Consider the following 14,195-nt stretch of genomic DNA (forward strand, 5'->3'; position numbering starts at 1 on the left):
CAAGTTAAGTGCTCTCAAGTGGAACCCCGCTGGCTTTAATTGCCTGCGGGATTCCCACCAGCGGGGCTTGCGCGCGCAGCCCCGCACGTCAGCGCGGTACCCGGAAGTGGCCGGGATTTCGTCCGAATCCGGTCACGTGATCGGAGATCGGGATTTTCGGGGCCCCCCCGCTGGAAACCCGCCGGAAACCCGACCCTAAAATCGAGCCCATGGTGTCTCATTACTCATTATTTTAATAGTTTTTGGTCATGAAGGAAGTTTTCTTTAAAAATTATTTTTTTACTTTTCCCTTATGCCTCTTTTATTTAATTCAATTATTTCTTACCCTCTCTTTTTTCGCTATCTATAACTGTTTTTACATTGATTTTAACATTCCAAACCTGCAGAGACGGTGAACAGTTTATCAAAAATACTGCGATCTGATTGGTCAAGAGAAGAGATCCATCCTCTTGCTTCTCCCAGGGTCCTAGCTTCCCCTGAACTTACGCCGGGCTCTTCTCCGCTTCCTATTCGAGAAAGTGCCCGAAGAAAAGACCGCGGTAAGTTAGTGGGTTAGTATAAATCTATGGAGCGGCGAGAAGTGTTGGTTCACCGCTCCGAGCAATTTCTACCCCAATATTACAGTAATAAATTTACTCAAAACCAAACACCAAAATTTGAAATGAAAATCAATTTATTTCTCCTCTGGCTCCCAATCTCTCCTCTTGATTCTCTTATTTTCATTATTTCAGCTTTAATATTCCTTTTTTATTCTACCTAACCTATTTTAAGCCTCTTGCACCTTATAAAACCTTAACACAATTTAATTTACCTGCTTTCCTTCTCCTGGTTGCTGCCATCCAAGATAGGGTTTTTGATTGGTTAAGAAATGATTGTTTTCACAAGGTGTTTCTATCATCCCAACTATCACTGAAACTGCATCACTGCCCACTTCTACCTCAGCCTTCCATTGCTGAACCCCCCTATACATTTCTACACCCCATTCAGACGTGACTATTCCAACACTCTTTGTTGGCCTCCCATCTACCATAAACTCCAAGATGTCCAAAACCCTCCTGTATATATCCTGTCCTGCTCACCCATCACCCCCATCCTTGTCAACCTGCACAAGACTCCTGGGCCCCAACGTATCCAATTCAAAATCCATGCCCTCATTTATAAATCATTCTATGGTTTTGCTCCACCATATCTGTGATCTACTCCAGCTCTACATCCCTTCCCAAAAACACCTGAGTTCCTTTGATTTCCATGTTCTTTACCACCTCATCATTGGTCCTGCTCTTTGGAAGTCCCTCCCTAAACCTTCCCATCACTCTCCTAACTCTTTAAAACCAATCTCTTTGCCCAAGCTTTCAGTTACCCTTCCTAACGTTTAACTCTCTGGCTTAGTGTCCATTTTCCTTATCTCCTATTTGTGAAGCACCTCAAGACATTCTTACATTAAGAGTACTATATGTATGCAAGTTGTTGTTGAAATGATTGTGTTTTAGCCAATTGAAAATCCAAAGAATTGTCGACAAAATCAGGTCAATGTTAGTCCAACAAGAAAAGTGAAACCCAAAAGGATTGCTATCCTCGTAAACTCATTAAGTGACCCCCAGAACTTGATCAAACCATGTTGAATAAACTCATCTGCTACAAAAAAAAACCTCATGCCCCCAAAATCAACAGAATTTTCATATACATAACAAAGTATTACTACTAATAAAATTCACAAACCTAACTCAAGTTCATTATAGGGATGAATCTAAGATCCATGCTTCTAGAATAGGCATACCTCAGGAAACCAAGGGGTGTACGGCCCATGATTTTCAGTCTATTAAAATAAATGGCTGGAAAATTATGAACTGCTTGCCTTTCATTTTCCCGAAGGTGCACTCCTTACAGCCTGCAAGTGTCAGTTTTGCTCAATTGTAGCTCTCTTGCCTTTGAGTCAGAAGGTCATGGGTTCAAGCAACAATCCAGAACATGGCCACATAATCTAGACTGACACTTCAGTGCAGTATTGAGGGAGAATTATATTGGGATTCTATCCTTCAGATGAGACATTAAATCGAGGCCCTGTCTGCCCTCTCAGGTGAATGTAAACGATCACAAGGCACTATTCGAAGAAGAGCAAGGGAATACTCCCAGTGTCCTGCCCAACATTTATCCCTTGTAAGAATATGGTTTAAAACAAATATAGAAAATATGACGGCAAAGGTCTGCATCTGTGAAGAAAATAACTTACAGAAACCCAAGAGGTCACTGAAAGAGTGCTGAGGCAGTGATTAGTGAAAAACAGTAAGATTCACGAGACAGGCTGTCCTAACCTTGTATAAACATACTGAGACCTGATAATGGTAGAAGGCTACATAAACACCATGACATTAAACAATCCTTGGTGGTTTTTGGAGAATCAGCACAGTAGGATGGTTTATGACCATGAGATAAGACCAGCGGTGCTTACATACAGAACAACGCAGCCGAATCGTATAAAGATAGGGCACGCTCCCTCCCAAAAGTTAGAGTTCTCAAGAGGGGATGGTTGGAAGTCCATTGCCACAGGCAGTTCATGAAGGTTAAGTCTGAGCAACTTGGATTCGGCAGACAGATCAGGTTGTATTAATTGCTTGTCGTTAATGTAATCTGTAGACAGTTGTATTATAATACTGTTGAATGCAATGTTGAAGACAGCTGTGTAAGTCAATTTATTAAACTTGCTATTTTATAACTACTTGGGTTAGAATCAAGCAGAGGTTATTGTTGATGGATTAACAACCCATAGTTGCAATAGTAAGGGGAGAAATCTGCTAACATAATAGTGTCCCTGGGTAGGCCCCAGGTTTGAAGTAGCTAGTGTTAAGAGTATTGACTGTATTCCGACGAGATGGGGGGAGGGGGGAACGTGGTTCTGACCGAGCAAGGTAGCCACACCTCCAGCCAGTGGGAGAATAAACCATGGTTTATGCTTCACAGACCACACGCACGTGGAGAAGTCAAGGTTAGGGTCATGCATGTTCTTGACAGAATAGGAAAGAAATTGTGCAGGTGGATGAGGAGTTAGAATAGGAACATGTCAAACTTTGTGTGAGGTAGAGACTAAGATGAAGAAACTGGTACGGGAGAAGAAAATTAAAAAGGATTGGAAAGCAGGAGTTTTGTTGTTTCAGCCACACGAGTTAGGGAGGTTGAGAGAGGAAGTTGAAATTCGGACGGGTAGGTTGAAAGATAAGGAAGAAAGAACAAAAACAAGAAAGATGGAGGGACCTTCACCATACCAAGCTTGGGTAAGGACACAGACTGTGTGCTTGAGACTTTTAGTCGGTACAGAATGGGGTTAAGTCACAAACATCAGAAATTGAAATTTGGTTCAAGTAAAAAAAAAGGGCAGTCTATGATGGAATCAAGAAGGAGAAAAGGAAAGGATCACAAGCAACAGAAATGTGTTCTTTTGTCTTCACTGTCTTTTTAAGAAGACAGTCTTCATTGTGAGTGCTTCCTTTTCGCTGTTGCGGGCTACGACCACTTTTTAATGCTTGTTATGTGTTTTCCTCTTGTGTAATGTAACAAAGGTTTTGTTTAGCTGTGAAAGCAGTTATTTCCAGTATTTTCATAGTTTTTGGAAAGGCGCACCTGAAGAACAACGAAACGAAAGACAATGTAATTTACTGAGTTTTATAAGCACGTACTGTATTGATAATTTTATCTGTTTTGTCTTGTGTTTAATTTTGATACTGCTGAATTAAAATTGGAGTTATTAAGGTTAACTAACCTATCAAATTGTGGAAACCAGACTTTTATTGTGGCCACAGTAAAATTCTGGTTCTTATAAAAACGTGAGAGTCTCAAATTGTGGACATGAGATCATCACCTATGAAAATTAATCTGATTGAAGTTGTGTTAAGTACTGGGGGTGTGAATTAATGTATTTGAAGTTATGTTCAGTATTGGGGGGTGTGAATTGATGTGTAAGGAGTTAATGTGTGTAACTATAAATCGAAGAATGATATCTTGTTAACGCATATAGGGCATCAATTTTGATAATCATCTTGGTTGTACCAAAATATGCTAGCTGTTAGCAAAACTGACAGCATCCCTTTTATCTTGTGATTGGCTGTGATCAGAAGAAGTGACCGAAAAACAGAAAAGATTAAATGAAGGATATCTCATATTATTTGTTCACGGGATGTGGGCTTCGCTGGCGAGGTCAGCATTTATTGCCCAAACCTAGTTGCCCTTGAGAAGGTGGTGGTGAGCCGCCTTCTTGAACCGCTGCAGTCGATGCGGTGAAGGTTCTCCCACAGTGCTGTTAGGAAGGGAGTTCCAGGATTTTGACCCAACGACGATGAAGGAACGGGATGGTGAGTGACTTGGAGGAGAACGTGCAGGTGGGGTTGTTCCCATGTGCCTGCTGCTCTTGTCCTTCTTGGTGGTAGCGGTCGCGGGTTTGGGAGGTGCTGTCGAAGAAGCCTTGGCGAGTTGCTGCAGTGCATCCTGTGGATGGTACACATTGCAGCCACTGTGCGCCAGTGGTGAAGGGAGTGAATGTTTAGGGTGGCGGATGGAGTGCCAATCAAGCAGGCTGCTTTGTCCTGGATGGTGTCGAGCTTCTTGAGTGTTGTTGGAGCTGCACTCATCCAGGCAAGTGGAGAGTATTCCATCACACTCCTGACTTGTGCCTTGTGGATGGTGGAAAGGCTTTGGGGAGTCAGGAGGTGAGTCACTCGCCACAGACTACCCAGCCTCTGACCTGCTCTTGTAGCCACAGTATTTATATGGCTGGTCCAGTTAAGTTTCTGGTCAGTGGTGAATCCCAGGATGTTGATGGTGGGGGATTCAGCAATGGTAATGCTGTTGAATGTCAAGGGGAGGTGGTTAGACTCTCTCTTGTTGGAGATGGTCATTGCCTGGCACTTGTCTGGTGCGAATGTTACTTGCCACTTATCAGCCCAAGCCTGGATGTTGTTCAGGTCTTCCTGCATGCGGGCTCGGACTTCTTCATTATTTGAGGGGTTGCGAGTGGAACTGAACACTGTGCAATCATCAGCGAACATCCCCATTTCTGACCTTATGATGGAGGGAAGATCATTGATGAAGCAGCTGAAGATGGTTGGGCCGAGGACACTGCCCTGAGGAACAGCTGCAGCAATGTCCTGGGGCTGAGATGACTGGCCTCCAACAACCACTACCATCTTCCTTTGTACTAGTTATGACTCCAGCCACTGGAGAGTTTTCCCCCTGATTCCCATTGACTTCAATTTTATTAGGGCTCCTTGGTGCCACACTCGGTCAAATGCTGCCTTAATGTCAAGGGCAGTCACTCTCACCTCACCTCTGGAATTCGGCTCTTTTGTCCATATTTGGACCAAGGCTGTAATGAGGTCTGAAGCCGAGTGGTCCTGGCGGAACCCAAACTGAGCATCGGTGAGCAGGTCATTGGTAAGTGCCGCTTGATAGCATGGGCGACGACATCTTCCATCGCTTTGCTGATGATTGAGAGTGGACCGATGGGGCGGTAATTGGATTTGTCCTGCTTTTTGTGGACAGGACATACCTGGGCAATTTTCCACATTGTCGGGTAGATGCCAGTGTTGTAGCTGTACTGGAACAGCTTGGCTAGAGGCGCGGCTAGTTCTGGAGCACAAGTCTTCAGCACTACAGCCGGGATGTTGTCGGGGCTCATAGCCATGCTGTATCCAGTGCACTCAGCCATTTCTAGATATCACGTGGAGTGAATCAAATTGGCTGAAGACTGGCTTCTGTGATGGTGGGGATATCGGGAGGAGGCCGAGATGGATCATCCACTCGGCACTTCTGGCTGAAGATGGTTGCAAACGCTTCAGCCTTGTCTTTTGCACTCACGTGCTGGACTCCGCCATCATTGAGGATGGGGATGTTCACAGAGCCTCCTCCTCCCGTTAGTTGTTTAATTGTCCACCACCATTCATGACTGGATGTGGTGGAACTGCAGAGCTTTGATCTGATCCGTTGGTTGTGGAATCGCTTAGCTCTGTCTATAGCATGTTGCTTCCGCTGTTTAGCATGCATGTAGTCCTGAGTTGTAGCTTCACCAGGTTGGCACCTCATTTTTAGGTATGCCTGGTGCTGCACCTGGCATGTTCTTCTACACTCCTCATTGAACCAGGGTTGATCCCCTGGCTTGTTGGTAATGGTAGAGTGAGGAATATGCTGGGCCATGAGGTTACAGATTGTGCTGGAATACAATTCTGCTGCTGCTGATGGCCCATAGCACCTCCTGGATGCCCAGTTTTGAGCTGTGAGATCTGTTCTGAATCTATCCCATTTAGCACGGTGGTAGTGCCACACAACACGTTGGATGGTGTCCTCAGTGCGAAGACAGGTCTTCATCTCCACGAGGACCATGCGGTGGTCACTCCTACCAATGCTGTCATGGACAGATGCATTTGCGACAGGTAGATTGGTGAGGACGAGGTCAAGTAAGTTATTCCTTCGTGTTGGTTCGCTCACCACCTGCCGCAGGCCCAGTTTGGCAGCTATGTCCTTCAGGACTCGGCCAGCTCGGTCAGTAGTGGTGCTACCGAGCCACTCTTGGTGATGGACATTGAAGTCCCCCACCCAGAGTACATTCTGTGCCCTTGCTCTCCTCAGTGCTTCCTCCAAGTGGCGCTCAACATGGAGGAGGACTGTTTCATCAGCTGAAGGAGGGCGGTTGGTTGTAATGGGGTCAGAAATCAATGTTGAGGACTCCCAGGGTCACTCCCTCCTGAATGTATATCACTGTACTGCCACCTCTGGTCGGTCTGTCAGGACATACCCAGGGATGGTGATGGAATAGTCTGGGACGTTGGCTAAAAGGTATGATTCTGAGAGTATGGCTGTGTCAGGCTGTTGTTTGACTCGTCTGTGGGACAGCTCTCCCAATTTTGGCACAAGTCCTAGATGTTAGCAAGGAGAACTTTGCAGGGTCGACTGGGCTTGGTTTGTCATGTCCAGTGGTCCGTCCGGTTTTGTTCTTATTATGACTTTTTTTTAGTGAGATTTTACAACTGAGTGGCTTGCTAGGCCATTTCAACCACATTGCTGTGGGTCTGGAGTCACATATAGACCAGACCGGGTAAAGACGGCAGGTTTCCTTCCCTAATCCGGTAGTTTCATGGTCACCATTACTGGTACTAGTATTTTAATTCCAGATTTTATTTAATTGAATTTAAATTCCCCTGCTGCTGTAGCAGGATTTGAACTGATGACTCCAGATTATTAGTCCAGGCTTCTGGATTACTTGTCCAGTAACATAACCACTATGCTACTGTACCCAGCTAGAAAAAGCAGGAAACCTAGAACAGCTAGGAGAGTTGGTTAAGATGATACCCACAAAAAGCATGTGGAAAAGGAAAATTGGAACGCTATAGTTGTGTTATGGCAAGGACAGCAAATTAGGGACAACTTAAATTAGAAACCGAGGGAGACCTCAACAAAAAGTTGATGGAACAAAAATTAGAGGCAGAAAATCAATTAGCTCATCCAGTTGCTTACAACGTGACTTTGGCTGCTTCAGTAGATTACCTTAAAACCGAAGGTACAAATAGAGCCAGAAAATTAGTAGCATGTAATGCCGAACTACAATGACAGGAACGTCAGAATAAAATGTGATAAAAGAAGGTAGATGAGTTAAGTAGTGCCCTATCAGGAGTCCTAAGTCAAAAACCAGGACGACCAGCGTAGTGTAGCAGGAGCGGGCGATGATACAGACTGTCGAAAGAAAATACAGGAGCTGGAGGAAAAATTAAAATCTGAAATAGACACTCAGACAGGAGATAGAATTCTTGAAGGTCAGCTTAGATCACTCCAATCCCACCCTTCACCAGCATTTCTCCTCCCCCCCCCCATAAACAGCTCAGCGCCACCCCACGAAAGAGGGCTGGGGGATTTGGAGGAGGAGGAGATACGGGGAAGATGGTAGAGATGGAAGTCACAGTAGGGGATGTAAATACCACCTGGTAGTGTGGACACAAAAACGACAGGAGACAGAGGATGGTATCTTAGGAGTAGAGTGGATGGGAAAGAACAATGTGGTAGTGGACATGGGTGCAGTCTCTCTGCAAGGAGGGCTGCTGATGGGGTTACAAGATCAATATGACCTAGCAGTGTGCCTCTGGCACGAACGGAGAGAATTTGATCAACTGCTAAAGACCGCCCACTGTTGGGCATAAAACAAGAACGAATGTGGCAGGATAGACCGAGTAGTACAGATTGACCAGTCAGTGCCAGTATAAATTTGCTTTCACCTTTCAGGAGCAACAGTATGCCTGGACCTGTTTACCACAGGGATTTCACAACATCCCCCCCCATCGGTGGAACAGACATTCACCAGTTGTGAGAAACATCTTTTAACTGCCTACTGGGCCACTAACAAATCTGCCTACATCACCAGGTTAGATAAAGTGGTACTTATGGCCACCTACCAAGTTGTTACTGTCAGGTGCATTAAAAAATTCAACTGGAGGCCGATCAGCACAGCAAGCTGAATCAGCCACAGTGGCCTATGTCCTCCAGTTGGATGTAGGGGAACGAGCCCTGACCATTTTCTCAGACAGCTATTTTACTTGTTTGTCACTGACTGATTATTTACCTATCTGGGAGAAACGAGGGTTCACCTCAGCGGATGGAAAGCCATTACCCACCGCTGACTTCTTACAAAAAACTTTGGAACTGTCTCAAAATCGAACGCATTTGATAGCTATTGTAAAAGTAAAGGCACATTTGATAGATAAATTGGTACATTATCAGAACTGAACGATCATCCCCACAGAACTCAGAAAAGAGATTGTCCGATGGACACATACGTCTAGCGGACATCAGAGGGGAGAAAGCTTGGTCCAACAAAGGCTTGAATATGTATTATCTTAAATAAATGTTGGAAATGCTTTAACAACAATTGGAATTTGATCTGCAATGTTTGTAGATAAAAAGGTTTGAAAATATTTTGCCAAAAGTAATTTTGTTTGGGCTAAGTTAAAATTAACCTTCTGTCTGTATTAAACAACTTGGATACGTTGGATTAACTAAAAACTAAGATGAATAAACTAAAATGATATCTCCCGACAAGAAAGGTTTTTTTAAAAAAAATTACGTAAAAGCGACGTTGAGGTACGCTGAGAATGCTGCGTGCGTCTGACAATATTGTTGTTTTGTTTCTGCAAAGACGTTAAGGAGTCCCTTCCAAAGACAATGACATTTGTTTTAATTCACCAAGAAACAACCTTTGCATTTTATTTAAAATAATTGGCATAATTTAATTGGATATTTACCCACGGTGACAGAATGAAATCATGAATTGACAAATTAACCCCTTGTGCTCTCAAGGAGAGCCACAATGGATTTTCTGTGTTTCTTTTAAAACAGGGGACCATGAGTTTTCGTGACCGCATGAGTGTTGATGGTGCAGGATTATCAAGAGTAGTTCTTTGACATAAAAATGGCTTCACAAAGTTACGGAGCAACCTTTGCTGGAGAAACGTTGGTGCAGGAAACAATCCAGTGGTGTGAAGAATTTAAGACCTTATCTGCAGGCATCGGCAGATATCAAATGTCACAGCATAGTGACATTTTGGACTAAGACTTAAAACTTGGATTTCGATAATTCAAAATTACATAGAGAAGGAAAAGCAATCATCAGCTTTGATCCAAGTAGCTTCTCCTCTTTTGAAAACGTTTTGATTTGTTTTAAACTCATTTATTTTCTGAGACAGAGTGCTTATAGGGGAGTGGGGGGGGGGGGGGAAGGAGGATTACCACCCAAGAGTAATTACAAGGACTTCTGTCCCTACCGTAACACAACAAAGCCTGGACATAATTTGTTTCTGAAATTGGAATTGATCAGATAAATTGATATGAGTTGCTGTTCAAGCATTCGAAAAGGGAAAATTTACTTGTAGTTTAAGGGGATAATCAAATTATTTTTTAAAATAAAAGAAGTCCAGTCTAAATGGTTCCTATTCAAACCTATCAAGAAAGTATTTTGTAGGGGGGAGTAAGATTGTACTTTGACAAGTCCTGTCAATCCAACAATACTGCTCTCGAATTGGGATAATGAAAAGCGGTCCAAAAAGAATTTAAGCAAAACAAACAAAATATGTATTAAGATTTTGGACCAAACTGTAAATATTGTATTGGACTGTAAAGTTCCCCCAGGACTCATGAGATGAAATGGTAATATAATGGGATGTGTGAAATTGGATGAGAGGAAGTGATTGACAATTAAAAGTACAGAAACAGGGAAATTGTACCACCAGAGGTGAATTTCTCTAAAGTCACCACCCTGGGTGAATATAGGTAAATAAATCACGTGGGCATGATTTACCAAAAGATATCAATCTGGTATAAATGTACAATCTAGTGAAGTCAGGAAAGTGTAGTTAAGAATCATTAATTGATAGCTTTCTCTTGGCGATACATTAATGACAAGCAATCAGGTTGTATTGATTGCTTGTCATTAATGTAATCTGTAGACAGTTGTATGAACAATGAGAAAACTGCATTTGATAGCCTGGCTACTACCTGAGACATAGGGACCAGGCAGGAGGAGATAAGCAAAGACCTCCAGACACTCCCCGATCTTTTGATAAGAGAACCTGAAAGCCCAAGAATGGGTACAATGGACGTGAAAGAGACAAATGTATGTTGTCATCAATTGGAAACGGAGACCAGGATGAAGGACATAATTACAAAAACCGACAGTCTGGTGAGCTATTGGAACCACTCTTCAAACAGAGCAGTTGCTCTTACAGGATTGAATCTTACTGGACATGATGTGTGCCATGGAAAACACGTTCGGAAATACCATGAGGAAAAAGAAACTAGCCAGCAGAAAGTTAATATCCTGTGATATGTTGCGAGTGAGGCAACTCGTATGCGGAAATGCGTGGTGAAGATGCACTGAAGAACAGGTCTCAGACATACTCAGTTACTTGACAACAGCACAACATGAAATGGTTAATGTGGCTCAGGAGAGTGAGAAAACCTTTTAAACAAGGTTAAAGGCACTGATGTGTTAATTGTACGATTTATGTCAATTAGTGTTAATTGTATTCAGGTGGTGGGTATCAATTGGGGCTCTCCTGGATAGCTTAGCTAGTGTGTGGGGCGTGTGTAAAGGGGAGTCTATGGGCCCGATATTAGGAGGGAGATGGGTTGGCAGCATGGGGTCGACTGGGCGCGTGGATAACGCGCCCAGTAAAATCGGTGGGTTTGGCACGCAATCGCAAGTAAATTGAAGCCACTTACCTTGGCTTCCGGGTTTCGCGTTGGAAAGCTGCGCAGTGGGCGGACTGCGCACCCGCATCACAGGCTGTCAACTGGAGGAGCCCTATTTAAAGGGGCAGCCCTCCACTGACTGATGCTGCAGAAAATAGGCAGAATTACAGCATGGAGCAGCCCAGGGGGAAGGCTGCTCCCAGGTTTAATGATGTCTCACTCCAGGACTTACTGGATGGGGTGAGGAGGAGGAGGAGGAGGGAGATCTTCCACCCAGCTGACAGGAGGAAGCGGCCTGCCTCTGCCACCACAAAGGCCTGGCTCGAGGTGGCAGAGGAGGTCAGCAGCACCACCAACATACATACCTCCTGCATACAGTGCAGGAGGCGCTTCAATGACCTAACCAGGTCAGCCGAAGTGAGTACTCTTACTCATTCCCCTACACTCTGTCTGCCACATCACCGCCCCCACCCCACATCTCCTTCTGCACTGCCAACACATCACTCCTCACACCCACTGAACCCTCATCCTCATCTTACCTGCACTGCCTCACCTCCCCAGTACTCATCCCACCACTACCACTCAACCCAATCCTCATACAATCTCATGGCTCTGTCTCATACTTACCCTCTCATGCATCTCTTTCACAGTCAGCCTCACCCAACCTGCCACTACCTGTGCTGCAGCCACAGGACATGCATCACGTATGTGTAGTAGGAAGCGTAAGGCAAACGTGTCGTGAGCATGAAGGGGATGCACAAGGGTGTTTGAGGGTTTGTCATGGTTTTTACTTATATTTGATTTCTGATCAACTCACATTACATTTTATATTGTCACCACTACTGCCACGTCTTGGCCATTCTTGACTGGCTTGTGCGATAAGACCCTTTCATGAAGTTCTCCATGAACACCCTTGAGGCCACCCATTGGGTCACCCTACAGTGGGTGTATGTGTAGTTACACGACTACTTTGTGCAGGTGCCTGTTGCGCAGCACTGCGTGGTGTAGCTCCACGTGGCGGAGGTGAATAGCATGCCTGGCGAGGCTGGTGATGTTGCTCGTCCTCCAATGGAGTGATGAATGCAGCTATGGAACTCCCCCGCCCCCCCATCCTGACGGTGTGGGTGTGACGGGGTCCGCAAAGTGGGTAAATGTGTTTGGACAGCAGAGTTTAGGGTATGATGTAATAATTTTGAGTGTGGAGACAACAGTGTGGCAGGCAAAGCTTTGTCTGAAGTGACAGAGTGCCCTGCTGCAATGAATGAGATATTCCCCCCAACTGTCAAGAAATCTTCTGCATCTCCCAATGGCTGCTGACTGAAACACGTCTGAGGAGAGTCCAAAATCACATCCCTGCTAAAATCTCTTCCTAATGAGGTCTGTCAACGACCTCAAGTACCTCCCTGATTATCTAAACTGTCATCCCGCCAGCTTTGATTGCCGGTCAGAGTCCTGCATGCAGGGGCTGCTCACGGACCGATTTGCATCATTGGGGAACCCGGAAGTGGGTGGGTTGGAGCCGGGCTCCGGACCCCTCTGGGATTCCCCAATTTTAGGAACCCCCCCGCCACAAACGCACCCGCTTGGCCATCCTAAAACTGACCCTTATGTGGATAAAGTCTTGGAAGCAGCTAAAGACCAGGCTCTAGTATTCTATCCTTCACCACATGACTATCCAACTTTAACAACATGCTCCATAGAGAAACCGACTAATTAATGAATCAATCAGGAAACACTGATACCAATCAGACGGATTGAAATTAAAGAGGGACATGGTAATTTGGACTTCCAAAATTTAGGTTCCTTTCCGTTCACAATGAAATTGGGCTCGGGAGAAATAATACTTAGCAAAAATATCCACATATTAGTAATCTTTTGCGTCCATGATTTCTTGATATTATGATACCCTGTAGGTTTCTGTGTTAACCAAATGAAACTTAGAAGCAATATGTAAATGTTTGTGCATGCTTATGTAAAGTCAAGATGATCTTAGGCAAGACCAAAGAGATAGTTGAAGGTTAAAGTGAAAACTGAACCTGGGTGGAAGCAGGAGCCAAGCATGGTCAATATCCCATCTCACATAAAGCTCCCAAACGTTTCGCAAGAGGGCGGTGTAAATAGGAGGGGGGCAAAGTCACGTCTCGGTTTGTCAGAGACAGAGCGTGCTGACACTTCAGAATTACAAGCACCCAAAAGTCAAGAGATGGCCCGTTGCTAGATGCTATAATTGACCAAGAGTGGTTCCACTCAGGTTCAAGAGGGGGGAATGTAAGAATATGGTTTAAAACAAGTATAGAAAATAGGACAGCAAAGATCCACATCTCTGAGGAAAATAACTTACAGAAACCCAAGAGGTCATCGAAAGAGTGCTGAGGCATTAGAAGAATGAAAAACAGTAAGATTCACAAGACAGGTTGTCCTAACCTAGTATAAACATACTAAGACCTGATAATGATAAATGGCTACGTAAACACTAAGAAATTAAATAATCTTCGGTGGTTTTCGGAGAGTCAGTGCAATAGGATGGTTTACAAACAGGGAATAAGATCAGCGGTGCTTATGTACAGAACAACGCAGCCGAATAGGGCATGCTCCCTCCCAAAAGTTAGAGCTCTCAAGAGGTGACGGTCAGAAGTCCATTGCCACAGGCAGTTTGTGAAGGCTAAGTCTGATCAGGTTGTATTGATTGCTTGTCATTAATGTAATCCGTAGACATTTGTATTATAACTACAATAACTGTTGAATGTAATGTTGGAGATAACTGTAGTACAATGCTGTGTAAGTCAATCTATTAAACTTGCTATTTTATAACCACTCAGGCTAGAATCAAGCAGAGGTTATTGTTGATGGATTAACAACCCATAGTTACGACAGTAACAGGAGAAATCCGCTAACATTTCTCAACCAAAAACAGGTTATCTAGTTATTTATTTCATTGCTGTTTGTGGAATCTCGCTGTGTGCAAAGTGGCTGCTACA

General features: G+C 44.2%; 2 long non-coding RNA genes across 3 annotated transcripts in view; both read left to right on the forward strand.

The window, feature by feature from the left end:
- Positions 1 to 2,428: 2,428 nt before the first annotated feature.
- The window catches only part of LOC137334841 (uncharacterized), a 61,576-nt gene continuing 49,809 nt past the window's right edge, over positions 2,429 to 14,195 (forward strand). For both annotated transcript variants that reach the window (XR_010966255.1, XR_010966254.1), the window contains exon 1: positions 2,429 to 2,598. This is a non-coding gene — a long non-coding RNA (uncharacterized lncRNA). The remainder of the gene's footprint in view (positions 2,599 to 14,195) is intronic.
- Positions 3,276 to 14,031, forward strand: LOC137334840 (uncharacterized). The gene is made up of 2 exons (XR_010966253.1): positions 3,276 to 8,395; positions 9,328 to 14,031. It is a non-coding gene; the product is annotated as an uncharacterized lncRNA (long non-coding RNA).

This window comes from Heptranchias perlo, chromosome 18 (assembly GCF_035084215.1).
Source record: "Heptranchias perlo isolate sHepPer1 chromosome 18, sHepPer1.hap1, whole genome shotgun sequence".
Taxonomy (NCBI): Eukaryota; Metazoa; Chordata; class Chondrichthyes; order Hexanchiformes; family Hexanchidae; genus Heptranchias; species Heptranchias perlo.